A 19,305-nucleotide genomic window follows, 5' to 3' on the forward strand; every position below is an offset into this window, starting at 1 on the left:
ATTCTCTTCATATTGAAGAAGAACTGAGAAAGCAGGAAACCCCTCAATCAAAGGAGGATGATAAAGGCAATGAGTCAACCATCAAGGTGAATGTCATAGAAGAAAGCCAAAATAGTAAATTCAAGATGAAGGCTTTCTATGGCAGGGACAATGGCAAAATCAAGAAAAAGAAAGGCAAGTACTATCATTGCAAGAAGGAGGGACACTACAAGTATGAGTGTCGTCTTCTCAAGAAGAATGAAAAATGCTCCAAACTTCTACAACAAAGGCAATGATGAGAAGGTACTTGTAGCCATGATCACTGAAATTAACATGGTTGATGAAGAACTCACCTAGTGGATTGACTTGGGAGCCACTCGACACATATGCAAGAATAAGGGTTTCTTTTAAGTCCTTGAAGGAAATTGAAGATTCAAACTCCGTTGTCTACATGGGGAACTTCTCAATAGTACCCATTAAGGGCATAGGGGAGATGGATCTAAAATTTACTTCGAGGAAAGTTGTAACTTTAACCAATATGTTATTTGTTCCCGAAGTTTGTGAAAATCTTGTATTAGGTAGTCTTTTGAATAAGTTTGGGTTCAAACTAGTTTTTGAGGTTGATAAGTTTGTGCTTTCCAAGGGTGGAATGTTTGTTGGGAAGGGTTATATTTGTAATGACATGTTTAAGCTAAATGTTATACCTATCAATAAGAATGTATCTTTTGTTTACTTGACTGAGTGTTTAACTATTTTATGTCATTCTATATTAGATCATGTTCATTATAAAAGAATCTATGACATGATTAAATTAGATCTTTTGACTAAATGTGCATAAAATGATAATAAAAAATGCAACACTTGTATGCTTAATAAAATAATCAGAATGTATTTTCCACAAATTAAAAGGAAAACCAATAAATTTGAATTAGTGAATATTTCAACTTTAGGATGAAACAAATATTTTGTAACATTTATAGATGATTGCACAAGATTTTGTTATGTTTATTTATTGTACTTTAAAGATCAAGCCTTGTAAATATTCAAGTCTTATAAACAAGAAGTTGAACTTGCAAGTACTTATAGGATCATTACGCACGTGAGAGGGGGGGGGGGGGGGGGGGAATCATATAATTTTAAAAATATAACTTTTTCAAAAACAATAAGCAGCAGAAGAGATAAAAACAGAAATGAAAAAGAACGAACACAATAACTCGAGGAGTTATTTGGTTCAGAGTCTTCGGTGACTTCTACTCCAAGACCCACGATCCCTTAGACCATATCGATGTACAATCCAGTATAATCCTCTTCTGGAACTGCCGGAAAGAGTCGAGTACAATAGAAAAATAAGAACAAATGTAACAACCTACACTTTTCTTTATGTAGTAATTAAGTACTTAAAGAAACTTTTGTTACCCAACACTTTGAAGAAGATTGGATCAAGCTCGGTGTTGGACAACTTCTCAGTAGTAGTTGAGCTCAGTAGCATCGCAGCACAGTTAGAGGACGAAGTCAGAGCGGCTAGAAGCTCGAAAGTTTGCTTGTAGATGTTGTAATTGAGTTGTATTGAGAGCTTAGGCGAGCCTTCCTTCTATAGGTTGTTGAGGGCACCTCTCTTCCTTGTTCGAGGCACCTCCAGTAATAAATCTGATTGCCTTATCTTCGAAAATGATAACCTTTGTAACCTTCGATTTTTATCCTTTGAAGGGCGCCTTCAAGCAGTCCAAGGTACCTCCGCACCTTGCTCTAAGGTGCCTCCAATCGCACTGGAGTCGCCTTTGCCCCTTTCTGCGTGAACCCATGGCTGAAGCCTTCAGGGCACCTCCGCGCCATTATCTAGGGTGCCTCCAATCGATCAGGAGGCGTCTTGAGCATTGTTCACCAAGGCTGAATTTGCTTTCTAACTCTTGCAAAAATATGTTAGTTCAAAGGTAAAGTGTAACCTGCAAAATAGAGTTAGTACAATAATAAAATAGTAGTATTAATTAGTTCTTGTCTTTTCAAGATCAGGAACTAGTCATGGTCTCAATTTAGGTTTCCAAAATAGACCTAAACTAGACCTACGCCTAAAGTCCCTAATTAGGACTCGTCCTCACTAGACACTCTTTTGCAATGACTTACCTTACTTACCACACAAAATTGCTTAACTTTATTTCGGTCCACCAGGTCTTCCCACCAATTGTCAAGTCCACAGACCCAATTAGACTTTAACCAGCTATCAGGTTCCACAGACCCAGTCGGACTTCCCATTAGATTTTGGGGTGAAGCTATACTTACAACTTGTTATATATACTCAATAGAGTACCAAAGAAAAGAAGTTCAATAACTCCTTATGAACTTTGACACAAAAGGAAACCTAACCTCAAACACTTAAGAGCGTGGGGCTATAGAGTCATCATGAGGCTTCCTGAATCCAAAAAGAGAAAATTGGGAGAAAGAGGTGTAGAGTGCATCTTTGTAGGCTATGCACAAAATAACATAGTATATAGGTTCATGGTAATTGAACAATGATTTTATAATAATCAACATGATCATAGAATCAAGAGATGGAATCTTTGATGAACAAAGATTCATTTCCATTTCTAAGAACAAAAATAATGACTTGAGAAATGATGTTGCTAACGCAAATGACCAAAATGAGGTCATTGAGCTAAGAAGAAGCAAAAGGGCAAAGAAGGTCAAGTCATTTGGTTCAGATTTTGTTACTTATCTTGTTAAAGGTATAAGAAATGAACTAAGTAACAAAATAGCCTTCTGTTTAATATAGAAGATGATCTTAGAACATATAATGAAGCTATGAAATCATAAGATGCATCATTTTGAAAAGAGGCGATCAATGATGAAATAGACTCAATATTGTCAAACAATACTTGCGTTCTAATGAATTTACCGCCCAGATCCAAGCTAGTGGCTTCTAAATGGATTTTCAAAAAGAATTTGAAAGTTGACAGAACTGTAGATAAATACAAGGTCAGATTGGTAGTCAAAGGCTATAGCTAAAAATAGGGTCTTGATTATTTTAATACATACTCACCAATTGCAAGGATATCTACCATAAGTGTACTACTTACAATTGCATCAATCCAAAAATGGGTAATCCACCAAATGGATGTTAAAACTGTATTTTTAAATGGTGAGTTAGATGAAGAGGTGTATATGAAACAACCTGAAGGATTTGTGGCACTTGGAAAAGCGCACAAAGTGTGTAAACTTGTGAAGTCATTGTATGGACTTAAATAAGTTCCAAAGCAATGGCATCAAAAATTTGATCAAGTAATACTTGCTAGTGGATTTAAAATCAATGAATTAGATAAATGTATATACAACAAGTATTCAAATGGCAAATGTTGTTGAGATATGCTCGATACGGTGTGTGCTAAAAATATATTTCATAAACATGCACAACAGAAGACTTAACGATAAATAAACTAATCTATTACATCACACACACCACACGCATATAAGATACAATCACACAGATAAAATCATAAAATCAAATAATAATTATTCTAGGTATACATTACGGATGACCTGTAACAAGAAAGGCATCAACCATTTATGATGTTATCAAACTTTGTCTCTATTCGTATCCATGTCGAGCTCTTCAAGGTAACTCCAAAAGAACAAGCTTCGCCTTTAGGAGGTACTAGCCACGAGCGAAGGAAAAGGATCAACAAGAGGAAAAAAAAAAGTAAAAGAAAGATCTTCTTCCTTTGGGTGGCTTACAACAACAAGAGGAGACCCTTTTGTTGTGGTTGGTGGTAAGAGAGAGGGAGAGGGAGAGGGAGAGGGAGAGAGAGGTATTTGTTTTAGGTTTTTAAAACCTAATCAAGCTAATAATGAATTGTGTATTAATTCTCTCTTAACTATATCAATATATAATTTTCTTTAATGAGTTAGATTAGAAAATCCAAATCCAACCCATTTTGTCTTAACTAAAAATTAGTCCATTGACTTCTTGGTTTGGTTCACAACTAAATCAAGTTGGTTCATAGCTAAACCAAATTGGTTTATGGGGTTCGATTCTTTCATAAGAGATGTGGCACATCCACTTTTCTATTTTGACAAATTTTTCCATATTTGTCTTATGTATGGTCTAACCAAATATTTATCTCTTGATTTGAGAATTATATTCTCTAACTTATTTTACATCTTTTAAAGACTCATAGTGCGTGTGATCTAATAGGTTACTAAGTTATCTTGATTGTCCATAATTAACTACTTAATTACGAACATGAGTGACATCTAGTAGTATATCATGATCTCTAATTAACCAAAAAATTAAAGTTGATCTCATAACTAATTTTGAACCCTTCAACAACTTCAGTGCATCGTGCCTTGTTCCTTTCACTCATTTTATACCCACTTGATTTAGGACATGATCTGTTGGATCGAGATTGTGCTAGAGGGGGGGGGGTGAATAGCACTCGTGGCTTATTCGCGTTTCGTATTTCGAAAATCGTTCGAGAAAGCACAGCGGAAATAATAAACCAAGCACACAGAAAAGATAAAGGACACCAAGATTTTACTTGGTTCGGAGCCTAGGGCGACTCCTACTCTAAGGTCCGCGATCGTTGATAGCTTTCTGTAAGCAATAACTATATCGCGCAAAGATTGTACAAAGATGTATTACAATAAGTGTAATAACAATAAAAGAATTATACCAACGATAGAATCGTAATTTCGGAGCTCAGGGTCGTCGGGGACTTGTGACAGCACTTCAGGGCATCTTTTGGAGCAGCACGTTGTAGTAGAAGCACTTGGAATTCATTGATTTGATTGCTGTCTCGAGAGCTCCTTTTATACACTCTTGGAGGCGCCTCAATCACCATCCGAGGCGCCTCCAAGCCTCCCGAGTCGCCCACGTGGATCAGTACAGAACAAGTCGCACCTCATCCACTCGAAGGCGCCTCCAAGCCACTCTAAGGTGTTGGTCCCCGTGGGTGTTTTGATGTGATCAACCAAGTTGGTTAGGTCCGACTTTGTGTTTGATCCCTGTGTCTGAGTGTGCAGGAGCTTAGGAGCGTAGGAAGTCGAGCGGAAGACACAGCTAGCGAGAAGGAAGACACGGGAAGGGAGCCGACGGGCTCGGTGCGTCCGAAGGACGAGAGAGCTGCGGAAGAGTACTCCGGTGGACGAGAAGAACGTGCGCGACGTTCGAGGGATGAGAAGCCGGACGGAAGCCTGCTCGAGGAGAAGGCCGGAAATTGGATTCGGGTGAGCCCTATTTTGGTTGGCCGAAATCTTCAATCGCATGGATCTACGGAAGTCAAAGCAAGGCGAAAGGATGCTGGAAATAGAGCTTAAGGCGCCTCAAGCCAGACTGGAGGCGCCTCCACCTTGGAGGAGCCTCAATCTGCCTTGGAGGCGCCTCAAGCTTGAAGGCGCCTTCAGATTTGATGAAGGCGCCTTCAACTGGTCAAAAGTGATCGTTTGCGCTGCGGATAAAGTTTTATCCGCTGACCGAGCTGGAGGCGCCTTGAACCTTGTTGGAGGCGCCTTAGACCCTCGGGATAGACTTTCCAGGAGCTATATAAAGGCCCCTGGAGCTAGGAAATAAAGAACAACTAAGCAATCAACTGTGTAGTCTTTCCTAGCAATAATACTAAGCTTCCAAAGTGTAAAAGGCTTCTCCACCTTCAGAGAAGAAGACGTTTTCGAGTGCACTTTTCATCGCCCTGGATTAACAACTCTCTTGGTTGTAACCAGGTTAACTTCTGAGTTCCTTTTCAGTTCTGTTTCTTTACTTCTGATATTTAATTATTGCTATTGCACTTTTGAGTTGAAAATTCCGAGGAGGGTATAGTTTTTATTTTTCAGAAGCAATTCACCCCCCCTCTTGCCGGCCTCCGCTGCACCTACAATTGGTATCAGAGCCAGAACGCCTGAGAAGGACTAACTGCCGACTGAAGCACAACAATCAAGACGATGACCGGAGTAAATATTCATCCCCCGAAGTTCGACGGAGACTTCGCGACGTGGAAACGCCGGATGGAGGTATTCTTTAAAACCGACTTCGATATTTTACTAACTATGAAATATGATTTTGAAGTTCCGAAAGACAAAGAAGAGCATCAATGGAGCAAGAAGGAGCAGGCCGAGTTTGTTGCCAACGGAAAGGCAGAATTCCACCTGTTGAGCGTGCTGCCACCACAAGAGGTAAGTCGAATTGAAAGCTACTCCTCCGCGAAAGACCTCTGGGAAAAATTCCTGGAGCTTCACGAAGGTACCTTGGAAGCTAAGCTAGCGAGGCGCGACATCCTCCGAACCCAGTTAACGAACCTTCGGATGAACCAAGGCGAGAAGATAGCGCAACTCCAAGCAAGGATCAAAGAGCTGATCACACAACTAACCAATCTTGGAGAAGAAGTAAAGAACCGGGACTCTATCCGGTATGCGCTCAACGCCTTCCCCAGAACTCCAGAGTGGGCCTCCTTAGTAGATGCGTACTACATCTCTAAGGACTTCGAGGTAAGTACTTTAGAAAATTTATTTTCAACTTTTGAACTTCATGAATCTCGAGTTGCAGAGCCCAGTGGAGTAGTGAAGACTAGTCAGAACATTGCCCTAAAGGCAAGATCAAATGATTCTGACTCTGAGACCTCGATCGACCAATCGGAAGTTGCACTATTGGTAAGACACTTCAATAAATTTTTTAATTCTAATAAATTTAGATTGCAAACACAGAGACATCATCAAAGAAAAAGGACGGTTCGTTGCTACAACTGCAACGAAAAAGGGCACATCAAAGATGATTTCCCAAAATTAAAGAAAAAAGAGAAAGAGAAGGAAAAGACAAAATACAAGAAACCAGAATCCTCCAAGCACAAGAACCTGAAGGTCACTTGGTCAGATTCGTCGTCTTCCGAATCATACATCGAAGCCTTCTCGGGGTTAACGCTAATGGCTAACCATCAGATAGAAGAAGAGTCAAGCTCAGAGATGAGCATAGATGAAGGGGGAGGAACATCATCAGCAGAAAGCGAGGATGAAGGGGGAGCGTCATCGAGTCAGGTAAGTCAGGTACACAATCTAACCCCAACTCAGTCTTTTCGCTTTATTAAGTCTCTTTCTAAAGACCTATTCAAATTAGAAAAAGGAAATGCTGAATTGAAATTGAAATTAGTAAAAGCATGTCCACTTGAGATGTACGATAATCTAAAATCAGAAAATGATAATATAAAATTAGAAATTAAAAATTTAAAAATTGATGTATGCTTAAATAGATTTCCAAAATCAAAAATAAAGTTATATGAAAAATTAAACTGGTATATAAGAAAACATCATGGCCAACTTAGAAGAATATCTAAAGGATATGTACCCCCTAAGTTTTTGACCAACCCTGTAGGAAGGAACCTCTATTGGGTTCCGAAATCTGTGTTAAATTAATTTATTTAATTAAAAGCTTACAGTAAAAAAATTAAACTTTGAGTTTCTTTATGGAAGCTTTGTCTAAGGAAGTGGTTGTTGCTCCAATAACCAAGAAGGCCTAGTGCCTCGCCACGACCTGGAAGCCGAAATATCGAAATAAAAATGTTTAATTAACTTTCTGATAAAAGCATTAAAATTAGAATTAAATAATGCTTTGAAAAGTTTCTAAACATTTCCTTAGAAATTCATTTTTTTTATCTAGAAAAATGTCTCTTGAAAGTTTTACTTAGAATTTTTTTTTAAAATTCTAAAAATCAATGTTTTGACTTAGAAATTATTTTGAAAAATTCAAATAAATCATTTTAGTTAGAATTCTTTTGTCACTGAGAAATTTTACTTAGATTTTTTTTCTATTTTTGAAAATTCTATAAATTCAACTTACTTAGACATTTTTTCATCTTAAATTAGAAATTTTCCTAACTTAAAATTTTTTTCTGTTACCCCGTTTTTGCTGTGATCAAAGGGGGGGATAAAAGTACAAGTTTAGAGAAGTACATGTTTAGGGGGAGAATTTTTTTTTAAAATTAAAAATATTTTTTCTGGTTAACTCTTAATTTAGTAGTTGTAATTTTATTTATTGCAAACTGATGCTTAATATATTAGTTTAGTAATTTTCTTTTAAAATTACTTTTCTATCTATTTTAACCCTAACTTGAACTTGGGTTGATGCACATCAAAAAAGGGGAGATTGTTGGTCCCCGTGGGTGTTTTGAGGTGATCAACCAAATTGGTTAGGTCCTGCTTTGTGTTTGATCCCTGTGTCTGAGTGTGCAAGAGCTTAGGAGCGCAGGAAGTCGAGCGGAAGACGCAGCTAGCGAGAAGGACGACACGGGAAGGGAGCCGACATGCTCGGTGCGTCCGAAGGACGAGAGAGCTGCGGAAGAGTACTCCGGTGGACGAGAAGAACGTGTGCGACGTTCAAGGGACGAGAAGCCGGACGGAAGTCTGCTCGAGGAGAAGGCCAGAAATTGGGTTCGGGTGAGCCCTATTTCGGTTGGCCGAAATCACCCAATCGCATGGAGCTACGGAAGTCAAAGCAAGGCGAAAGGATGCTGGAAATAGAGCTTAAGACGCCTCAAGCCAGACTGGAGGCGCCTCCACCTTGGAGGCGCCTCAATCTGCCTTGGAGGTGCCTCAAGCTTGAATGCGCCTTCAGACTTGATGAATGCACCTTCAACTGGTTAAAAGTGACCGTTTGCGCTGCGGATAAAGTTTTATCCGCGGACCGAGCTGGAGGCGCCTTGAACCTTATTGGAGGCGTCTTATACCCTCGGGATAGACTTTACAGGAGCTATATAAAGGCCCCTGGAGCTAGGAAATAAAGAGCAACTCAAGCAATCAACTGTGTAGTCTTTCCTAGCAATAATTCTAAGCTTCCAAAGTGTAAAATGCTTCTCCGCCTTCAGAGAAGGAGACGTTTTCGACTGCACTTTTCATCGCCCTGGATTAACAACCCTCTTGGTTGTAACCAGGTTAACTTTTGAGTTCCTTTTCAGTTCTGTTTCTTTACTTCTGATATTTAATTATTGATATTGCACTTTTGAGTTGAAAATTCCGAGGAAGGTATAGTTTTTATTTTTCAGAAGCAATTCACCCCCCCTCTTGTCGGCCTCCGCTGCACCTACATAAGGTGCCTCCAAGCTCTGGTCCAAGGCACCTCCAACTTCATCCGAGGCGCCTCCAGCATTGCTTCACAGCCAGCTCCTGCTTTGCACCCGAGGCGCCTCTAAGCTCCATGGAGGCGCCTCGGACACTGTTCATCCGAGACAGACTTTGTAATTTTGGTACCTGCAACTATGTTAGTCCTAAAATACCCTGCACCACAGAGTTAGCACATAACAATAGTAAGAATATGAAAGTGTGACAGTCTCCCGGCTGTACGATTCTGATTTCGGATTTTCAACCGGAAACCCTAGGTTGAACCGACGCCTACTGTTCCCTCTTCCGGGGAACGCGTCCTCACCAACTCCCCTCAGGAGAGATTACCTGATGCCAGTACGATCCTCCAGACCTGACTGTACTTTCTACCTAGGGTTACCACCCCCTACAACCTACGGTTACCGCCTCCTAGGGTTTTTCTCCACCTAGGGTTACCACCCCCTAGGACCTAAGGTGTAATGCCCGAAAATTCTCAAAATAAATTTTAGAAATATTCTATTATTCTTCCTGAATTTTAGAATATTTTATGGAATTTTTGGAGTAGCAGAAGTAGCAAAAGTAAATAAAAACGTAAAACAGCCTAAGAGGGAATTGAACCCGCGACCTATGGACTCTATGACATATAGGGTGACTTAGTAACCAAGGGGCCCCAGCAGGGGTGTGCTGAAAGAAGAGGAGAGCAATTATATTTATGATCAAGTTGGGGCGTAATTATCACTTAATATAAATAGGGGATTTAAGTGGGGATTTATTATTTTGATCGACAACTTTCCTCACCCTCAAACCCTCACCGCCGAACCTCTCTCCTCCTCACTCTCTCGGCGCCCAAGCCCAAGAGAACTAGGGTTCCATCCCTAGGGTCGTAGGAGCACCTTCCGGCGACGTCTCCGATACGAGGACGCTCCTCTCCGCGAGAAGAACACGTGGACGTAAGAAGATCGTCGAAGAGATCTTCTTCTCCGGAAAAACCTAGCGAACGGATTGTAAGAAAACTTAGCGCAGGAAGTAACTAACCCCTCACCTGCAGTATAAGTAGCTAATCGTATACTTTTAAGTTCTTAGTTCGCTTTTATGTTCTTAGTGCAGCCATATGCAGAGTTAGAGCACACCAGGTGCTCGATAAAATGCCTAGTACAGTATATGCTACAGTAGGCGTTTTAATAGTTCAGTTAAATGCCATAGATGCACTTTAAATAGTATACTTAGTCTTGCTGCAGTTTATATGGGACTACGGTCCAATGGGTGGGCTCCCATAGTCGCCTCTAGGTTCAAATAACCTAGCCCTAGGTTCAGATAACCTAGTAAAAGCAAGATGAGATAAATCAGTTATGAACAGTATTTTACTTTTATCAGTGACACTGTACTGGACTCTTAGATGTCCTTGGGTTGGGCTCCCATAGTCGTCCCTAGGTTTAGATAACCTAGTAAACCCTACTAGATTTGGGACTAGCTACCTCGGGTCGAGTTAGGGATGCGCGCATAGCAAGTACAGTTGTCGGGACCAACAACAGCATGATTAGTATTTTTATCTATTATGAAAATAGTTTTCAAACTTCGCAAACCAGATATGTGAAAACAGCTCAACTTCAGTTTAGTTTTCTTACTGAAATAACAAATAGACTCATGTTCAGTCTTTGGCTGCTATGACTTGTATGTCCATATGCCATGTTTTAGCATTTTCAGCATGATCATCAGCATGAATTTCAAATGTCATCTTTTGAAAGCATGATTTCCTCGAATGCATGTTTTGTGAGGTAGATGGTTCTTACTAAGCTCCCAAGCTTATAGTTTCATTTTCCTTATACTACAGATAAAGGTAAAGGGAAGATGGATTAGCGGAGGCTGGAGGGCAATGCTACAAGATGTGTGTGAGAAGGAACTTGGAATAAAGATCTTGGAGACCAGCAAGTTAAAGGATTAGAACTCCTTATAGTTTATTTTTCTACACCTTTTGAATGTCTAAATGTTATGAATTGTGAAAGTATGCACTAGGTTATGCCTGGACTTCTAGTTACCTTGAGGTTAGTCAGTAAATTATGAATCATGTCATGCTTAGTAATATTTCAAATGGTTAGTGGTTGATACATTCATGTTGTACATGAAATGACTGAAATGCAGCAGAAATCAGAGCTCCAATCGATCAACCGATCGATTGGAGGGTCCCCAATCGATCAGCCGATCGATTGGGAAATGATCTGCCACGAACAGTAAGCTGTTGAGTCGATCAGCTGATCGATTGGCCATGGATCGATCAGCCGATCGATCGGGGAATTTAATTCTGTGAACAGAGAGCCTCTGAATCGATCATCGGATCGATTGGCTAGGCTGGATCGATCCAGAATTGACCCCGTGCACAGTAGCACGTTGAATCTATCAGTGGATCGATCAGACAACTCCAATCGATCAGCCGATCGATTGGAATGTCTGATTTCAGTTAGAAGTGTCTAATTTCAGCTTTTTGGTCGAGTAGAAAGTTAAGTTCCCTTCTTTAGCATATGTACAACTTCAGAAGTGTATTCTGAGTATAATTTCCAGATTTTATAGTAAATAGCAGAGAGTTTTAATTATTTCAGCTTTTCTGCACCTTAATATTCAGTGATATCTCAAGAATAGTTTAGCATAATGTAACCCCCGGCCTTATAGCCTAGTCAGTAGAATGTGAGTTGTTACAGAGTGGTATCAGAGCAAAGTTTCTTACTTCCTCCACACACACATCAGCATTGAACTTGCAGCTTCCAAGTAAGAATATCTCTCACTTTATTTATGTTTCTTGCTTTCATATTTATAGATAACTGAAGCATGTACATATATGATAGCATCTAAAAGGATAGTGGTAGTTATATAAACATGATTGTATTAGTTATGTATATCCTCTGTTTTCCCTAGAAAATGGTACGAGGGCGCCCAGCAAAAAGGGCACTAGCTCCCGAGCCCCAGCATGAGACAGACAGCTCAGTGCCTCCCCCAGACCTTACAGCAGTAGTGGCTCAGTTACAGAAGCAACTAGCTGAACAGCAACAGGAGATAGCCACCCTAAGGGCTAATCAGCAGAGCACTCCCACCGTCACTCAGGAACCTAACTTAGCAACCCCAGTAGTGATAGAGGTTCCACCAGTCCAACCTACAGCACCAGTAGCCCCAGCAGCAGGGGCAAGGAGAGAAGCCTATCTGATCCAGTGGTAGAAAATCAAGCCAGAGAACTTCTCAGGTACCAGTGAACCATGGGATGCCCAAGCCTGGTTCAAAACACTGGAGAGTACGATGGAGCTTCTGGACGGTCCAGAGTATGAAAAGGTGAAATGCGCATCCTTCTTCCTGACAGGAGACACACGTATGTGGTGGGATAGGGTTAGAGCGAAGCACCCAGTGAACCAGATGACATGGGCTGACTTCGAGAGAGAATTCTTTGAGGAGTTCTTTCACATGCAGGTCACAAACCGCCACTACGACGAGTTCACCGAATTTTTTTAGGGCAACCTTTCAGTTGAGGAGGCCGTAAAGAAATTCAACAGACTGGCTCGTCTATGTCCCGAATTAGTCAGCATTGAAAGAGAACGAGTCCGGTTGATGCTCAAAATGCTAAGGCCGGAAATAGCACTGAATGTGGCCAGCGACGTCCATAGGCCGCAGACCATTGAAGAACTAGTAAGTAGTGCTCTTATCACCGAGCATTACCAGAACAGCATCAAGCAGCAAAAGCAAGCCTTCTCAGAGTCCAAAGGCCAAGGAGGCTCAGGCACTCAGAAACACCAGGGCCACAGCTCTAACTGGAAAGGGAACTCCGGTAACAAACGTAAATCAGGGAGTTACCCAAAAGGAGGACCAACTAGTAAACAACCTAGCTATCCCAAGTGTTCTACTTGTGGGAAATTCCACCCCGGAGTTTGTCGCAAGGGCACACGAGGATGCTTCGAATGTGGCCAAGAAGGGCATATGGCTAAGCAATGCCCGAACAAGACCAGTTTTCCCTCACCACAGTCGATTCAGTACGGAGGCAAGCCAGCACAGTCGCACCAGATGCAGATGCTTTAGACGGTCTATGCATCAGCCAAGGCAGACTAGAAGCCCCCTCAGCCACAATGAACGTGAGGATCTACTCACTCACCAGAGAGGACGTAGCGAATGCCTCGACAGTTGTTACTGGTCAAATCAGTATTTTACAGTAAAGTGCAACTGTCTTATTCGATACTGGGGCAACCCATTCTTATATATCCAGGGCATTCACTGAAAAGTTAGCAATACCTCCAGATGTACTCAGCGGTCAGTTTTTGACAACACTACCTTCAGGAGAAATCATGGCATCCACGCACTGGCTCCGAGCAGTGCCAGTCATTATAGCAGACAGAGAGCTTTTTGGTGATCTGATAGTGCTAGATATGGCTGACTACGATGTCATCTTGGGAATGGACTTTCTGATCAAGTACGGTGCCTCCATAGAGTGTCGTAAACAGAAAGTTGTATTCCAACCTGAAGCAGGAGTGCAGTTTGGGTACATCAGAGAACCAAAGAGAAAGGCTAAGAAGTTTCTCTCAGCTTTGAAAGCATAGAAACTATTGGATTCAGGATGTACGGGGTTTCTAGCACATGTAGTCAATACCAGTCAGGACAAGGACTAAAAGCTAGAAGAGGTCCGAGTTGTATGTGACTACCCAGCAATCTTCCCTGAGGAGTTACCGGGTCTAGCACCAGATAGGGAGATTGAATTTGAGATAGAACTCATCCCCGGTACAAATCCCATCTCCAAATCACCCTACCGCATGGCTCCAGCAGAACTGAAGGAACTTCAGGAGCAACTACAGGAGCTGCTCGACAATGGTTTCATACGCTCTAGTCACTCACCATGGGGAGCGCTTGTATTGTTCGTGAAGAAGAAGGACGGGAGCATGCACCTGTGTATAGACTACCGGGCACTAAACTAGGTCACAATTAAGAACATGTATTCTCTTCCCAAGATAGACGACCTGTTTGATCAGCTAAAGGGAGCAGCAGTGTTCTCTAAAATAGACCTCAGATCGGGATATCACCAGGTGAGAGTTAAAGAAGGTGATATACCCAAGACAACTTTCAGGACCAGATACGGACATTATGAGTTCGTAGTCATACCCTTTGGTGTGACGAATGCTCCAGCTACCTTCATGGACCTCATGAACCGAGTATTCAGAGAATACTTAGATAAGTTTATTATCGTATTCATCGATGACATTCTTATATATTCCAGAACTCAGGAAGAACACGCAGAGCACCTAAAGATAGTACTGCAGACCCTTTAGCAGAACCAGCTGTACGCCAAGTTCACGAAATGTGAATTCTGGCTCGATCAGGTATCCTTTCTGGGTCACATCATCTCCAAGGATGGTGTCATGGTAGACCCCAGTAAGATAGAGGCTGTGAGTAACTGGAAAAGACTTAAGAACGCTAGTGAAATCAGAAGCTTTCTGGGACTAGCAGGCTATTACAGAAAATTTGTAGAGGATTTCTCCAGGATAGCCTCCCCACTGACAACTCTCACCAGGAAGAACAAGAAATTTCAGTGGACAGAGGACTGTGAGAATAGCTTCCTTGAGCTCAAAAGAAGATTGACCAGTGCCCCCATTCTAACTCTGCTAGAGAACACAGACAGCTTTGACATTTATAGTGATGGCTCTAAATTGGGACTAGGAGCAATACTGATGCAAAATGGCAGGGTGATCGCCTATGCCTCCAGACAACTCAAGGACTATGAGAGGAACTACCCTACTCATGACCTTGAGCTTGCAGCAGTTGTCTTCGCCCTCAAAATTTGGAGACATTACTTGTATGGAGTTCAGTGCAGAGTGTATACAGATCATCAGAGTCTGAAGTACTTCTTCACTCAGAAGGATCTGAATATGCGACAGCGCAGATGACTCGAGCTGGTCAAAGACTATAGCATAGACATCCTCTACCACCCAGGAAAAGCCAATAAGGTGGTAGACGCACTTAGCAGGAAGTCCAATGCCACCTTACTATCCCTAGCAGCCATGTCACCGCCCCTATAGAAGGAGATTACAGATTTCGGTCTCGAACTTATAGTTGGGCAGCTCTCTACTATGACCTTAGCATCTACCCTGCTTGGTGACATCCAGACAGCTCAGGATCAGGACCCTGAAATTCAGAAAATCAAGCAAGGGTTGGCAGAATCAGAAAGTGGAGAGTTCAGAGTATCTGATAGTGGGGTACTGTATTTTGGTGACAGACTATGCGTTCCGGATCAGGAGGAACTACGGAGGAAGATTTTAGACGAGGCTCACAGGACTCCTTATGCGATGCATCCTGGTTCCACTAAGATGTACCAAGACCTAAAGAAATGTTTTTGGTGGCCTGAAATGAAAAGAGATATCGCTAGATATGTCAGTATCTGTCTGACCTATCAGAGGGTCAAGGCAGAACACCAGAGACCAGGAGAAGTTCTGTAACCTATTCAGATTCCAGAATAGAAGTGGGAGGATATTTCTATGGATTTCATAGTGGGACTACCCAAAACCACGAATGGTTTTGATACCATCTGGGTAATAGTCGACAGATTGACTAAATCAGCCCACTTCTTAGCTATCAGGATATCCTACTCCATAGAACAGCTGGCTCAGTTGTATCTCAAGAGATCGTCAGACTGCATGGAGTTCCACGGACCATCATTTCAGATAGAGACAGTAGATTCACATCACACTTCTGGGAGTGTGTACAGTCAGCACTGGGCACTAGGTTAAAGTTTAACACAGCCTTCCATCCTCAGACAGATGGTCAGACGGAGCGAGTACATCAGGTACTCGAAGATATGCTCCGAGCATGTGCCCTAGACTTCAAGGGAAGTTGGTGTAAATACCTGTGTTTAGCAGAATTTGCATACAACAATAGCTATCAGGCCACTATCGGCATGACACCCTAGGAGGCTCTCTATGGGCGGAGGTGTAGATCTCCAATCTGCTGGTATGAAAGTGGAGAACAGAAAGAACTAGAACTTCAGAAAGATCTAGTAGTAGATACCACAGCCGCTATACAGCAGATCCGCCAGAGGATAGAGACAGCTCAGAGCCGCCAGAAAAGCTATGCTGATACACGGCGCCAACCCTTAGAGTTTTTAGTTGGGGATACGGTATTTTTCCGAATGGCTCCCATGAAGGAGTAATGCGTTTTGGGAAGAAGGGTAAATTAAGTCCCAGATATGTGGAACCATACCTTATCACTAGAAGAGTTGGCAAGGTAGCAGATGAGCTAGAGCTACCCCAGGAGATGTCAGCTATCCATAACGTATTTCATGTCTCTATGCTGAAGAAGCATATCCCAGATGCCACCCAGGTGATTGAGCTTCAGTCGGTACAAGTTCGCGAAGACCTCAACTATGACAGTCGGCCTATTCAACAGTTAAGAAATTACGGAACAAGGAGGTACCATTAGTAAAAGTCATTTGGCAAAATCACACAACAGAAGAGGCAACTTGGGAGACAGAAGCTAGTATGAGACAGAAGTACCCAGAGTTATTCTAAGTTCGAGGACGAACTTTTTATAAGGTATGGGGGATTGTAACGCCCGAAAATTCTCAAAATAAATTTTAAAAATATTCTATTATTTTTCCAGAATTTTAGAATATTTTTATGGAATTTTTTGAGTAGCAGAAGTAGCAAAAGTAAATAAAAACGTAAAACAGCCTAAGCGGGAATTGAACCCGCGACCTATGGACTCTATGACATATAGGGTGACTTAGTAACCAAGGGGCCCCAGCAGGGGTGTGCTGAAAGAAGAGGAGAGCAATTATATTTATGATCGAGTTGGGGCGTATTTATCACTTAATATAAATAGGGGATTTAAGTGGGGATTTATTATTTTGATCGACAACTTTCCTCACCCTCAAACCCTCACCGCCGAACCTCTCTCCTCCTCACTCTCTCGGTGCCCAAGCCCAAGAGAACTAGGGTTCCATCCCTAGGGTCGTAGGAGCACCTTCCGGCGACGTCTCCGATATGAGGATGCTCCTCTCCGCAAGAAGAACACGTGGACGTAAGAAGATCGTCGAAGAGATCTTCTTCTCCAGAAAAACCTAGCGAACAGATTGTAAGAAAACTTAGCGCAGGAAGTAAGTAACCCCTCACCTGCAGTATAAGTAGCTAATCGTATACTTTTAAGTTCTTAGTGCAGCCATATGCAGAGTTAGAGCACACCAGGTGCTCGATAAAATGCCTAGTACAGTATATGCTACAGTAGGCGTTTTAATAATTCAGTTAAATGCCATAGATGCACTTTAAATAGTATACTTAGTCTTGCTGCAGTTTATATGGGACTACGGTCCAATGGGTGGGCTCCCATAGTCGCCTCTAGGTTCAAATAACCTAGCCCTAGGTTCAGATAACCTAGTAAAAGCAAGATGAGATAAATCAGTTATGAACAGTATTTTACTTTTATTAGTGACACTGTACTGGACTCTCAGATGTCCTTGGGTTGGGCTCCCATAGTCGTCCCTAGGTTTAGATAGCCTAGTAAACCCTACTAGATTTGGGACTAGCTACCTCGGGTCGAGTTAGGGATGCGCGCATAGCAAGTACAGTTGTCGAGACCAACAACAGCATGATTAGTATTTTTATCTATTATGAAAATAGTTTTCAAACTTCGCAAACCAGATATGTGAAAATAGCTCAACTTCAGTTTAGTTTTCTTACTGAAATAACAAATAGACTCATGTTCAGTCTTTGGCTGCTATGACTTGTATGTCCATATGCCATGTTTTAGCATTTTCAGCATGATCATCAGCATGAATTTCAAATGGCATCTTTTGAAAGCATGATTTCCTCGAATGCATGTTTTGTGAGGTAGATGGTTCTTACTAAGCTCCCAAGCTTATAGTTTCATTTTCCTTATACTACAGATAAAGGTAAAGGGAAGATGGATTAGCGGAGACTGGAGGGCAATGCTACAAGATGTGTGTGAGAAGGAACTTGGAATAAAGATCTTGGAGACCAACAAGTTAAAGGATTAGAACTCCTTATAGTTTATTTTTCTGTACCTTTTGAATGTCTAAATGTTATGAATTGTGAAAGTATGCACTAGGTTATGCCTGGACTTCTAGTTACCTTGAGGTTAGTCAGTAAATTATGAATCATGTCATGCTTAGTAATATTTCAAATGGTTAGTGGTTGATACATTCGTGTTGTACATTAAATGAATGAAATGCAGCAGAAATCAGAGCTCCAATCGATCAGCCGATCGATTGGGAAGTGATCTGCCGCGAATAGTAAGCTATTGAGTCGATCATCTGATCGATTGGCCATGGATCGATCGGGGAATTTAATTCTGCGAACAGAGAGCCTCTGAATCGATCATCAGATCGATTGGCCAGGCTGGATCGATTAGCCAATCGATCCAGAATTGACCCCGTGCACAGTAGCACGTTGAATCGATCAGTGGATCGATCAGACAACTCCAATCGATCAGCCGATCGATTGGAATGTCTAATTTCAGTTAGAAGTGTCTAATTTCAGCTTTTTGATCGAGTAGAAAGTTAAGTTCCCTTCTTTAGCATATGTACAACTTCTGAAGTGTATTCTGAGTATAATTTCCAGATTTTATAGTAAATAGCAGAGAGTTTTAATTATTTCAGCTTTTCCGCACCTTAATATTCAGTGATATCTCAAAAATAGTTTAGCATAATGTAACCCCTGGCCTTATAGCCTAGTCAGTAGAAGGTGGGTCGTTACATAAGGTTTCCCCCCTTAGGATTTTCCTCCACCTAAGGTTACCACTCCCTAGGACCTAGGGTTACCATCCCCTAGGGTTTTCCTCTTGCCTAACCGTAGCTAGGACTTTTGCCTAAGAATACTTAGGACTTTCCTGTAAGCTCAATCAGACATGTTAGATCACAAATAAGCTTAACTTTGAATTCCTTTGTCATTATCAAAATAAAGGTTCGATCGTCGGATGCTTCCCGCACCAACAATCTCCCCCTTTTTGATTATGACAACTGAAATTCAAAGTTAAGTAAAATAGATGTATATATGATCTTCAACGTTTAAGTAAGAAACATAAGAAAGTTTAAGTAAATAAATTCAAACGCAAGCCTAACTTAAGCTGGCATATACTTAAATTAACGCTCCCCCTTAACAAGAGCTCTCTTTATTTTGAATTTTCCTACTCTCCCCCTTTTCCATATATCAAAATAAACAAAGGAATAAGAAAAATGGCCTTAGAAAATTTAACCAAAATGAAAAATATTTCGTTAAATTTTGAAAA

The sequence above is a fragment of the Zingiber officinale genome, chromosome 9B (genome assembly GCF_018446385.1).
Source record: "Zingiber officinale cultivar Zhangliang chromosome 9B, Zo_v1.1, whole genome shotgun sequence".
NCBI classification, from domain to species: Eukaryota; Viridiplantae; Streptophyta; class Magnoliopsida; order Zingiberales; family Zingiberaceae; genus Zingiber; species Zingiber officinale.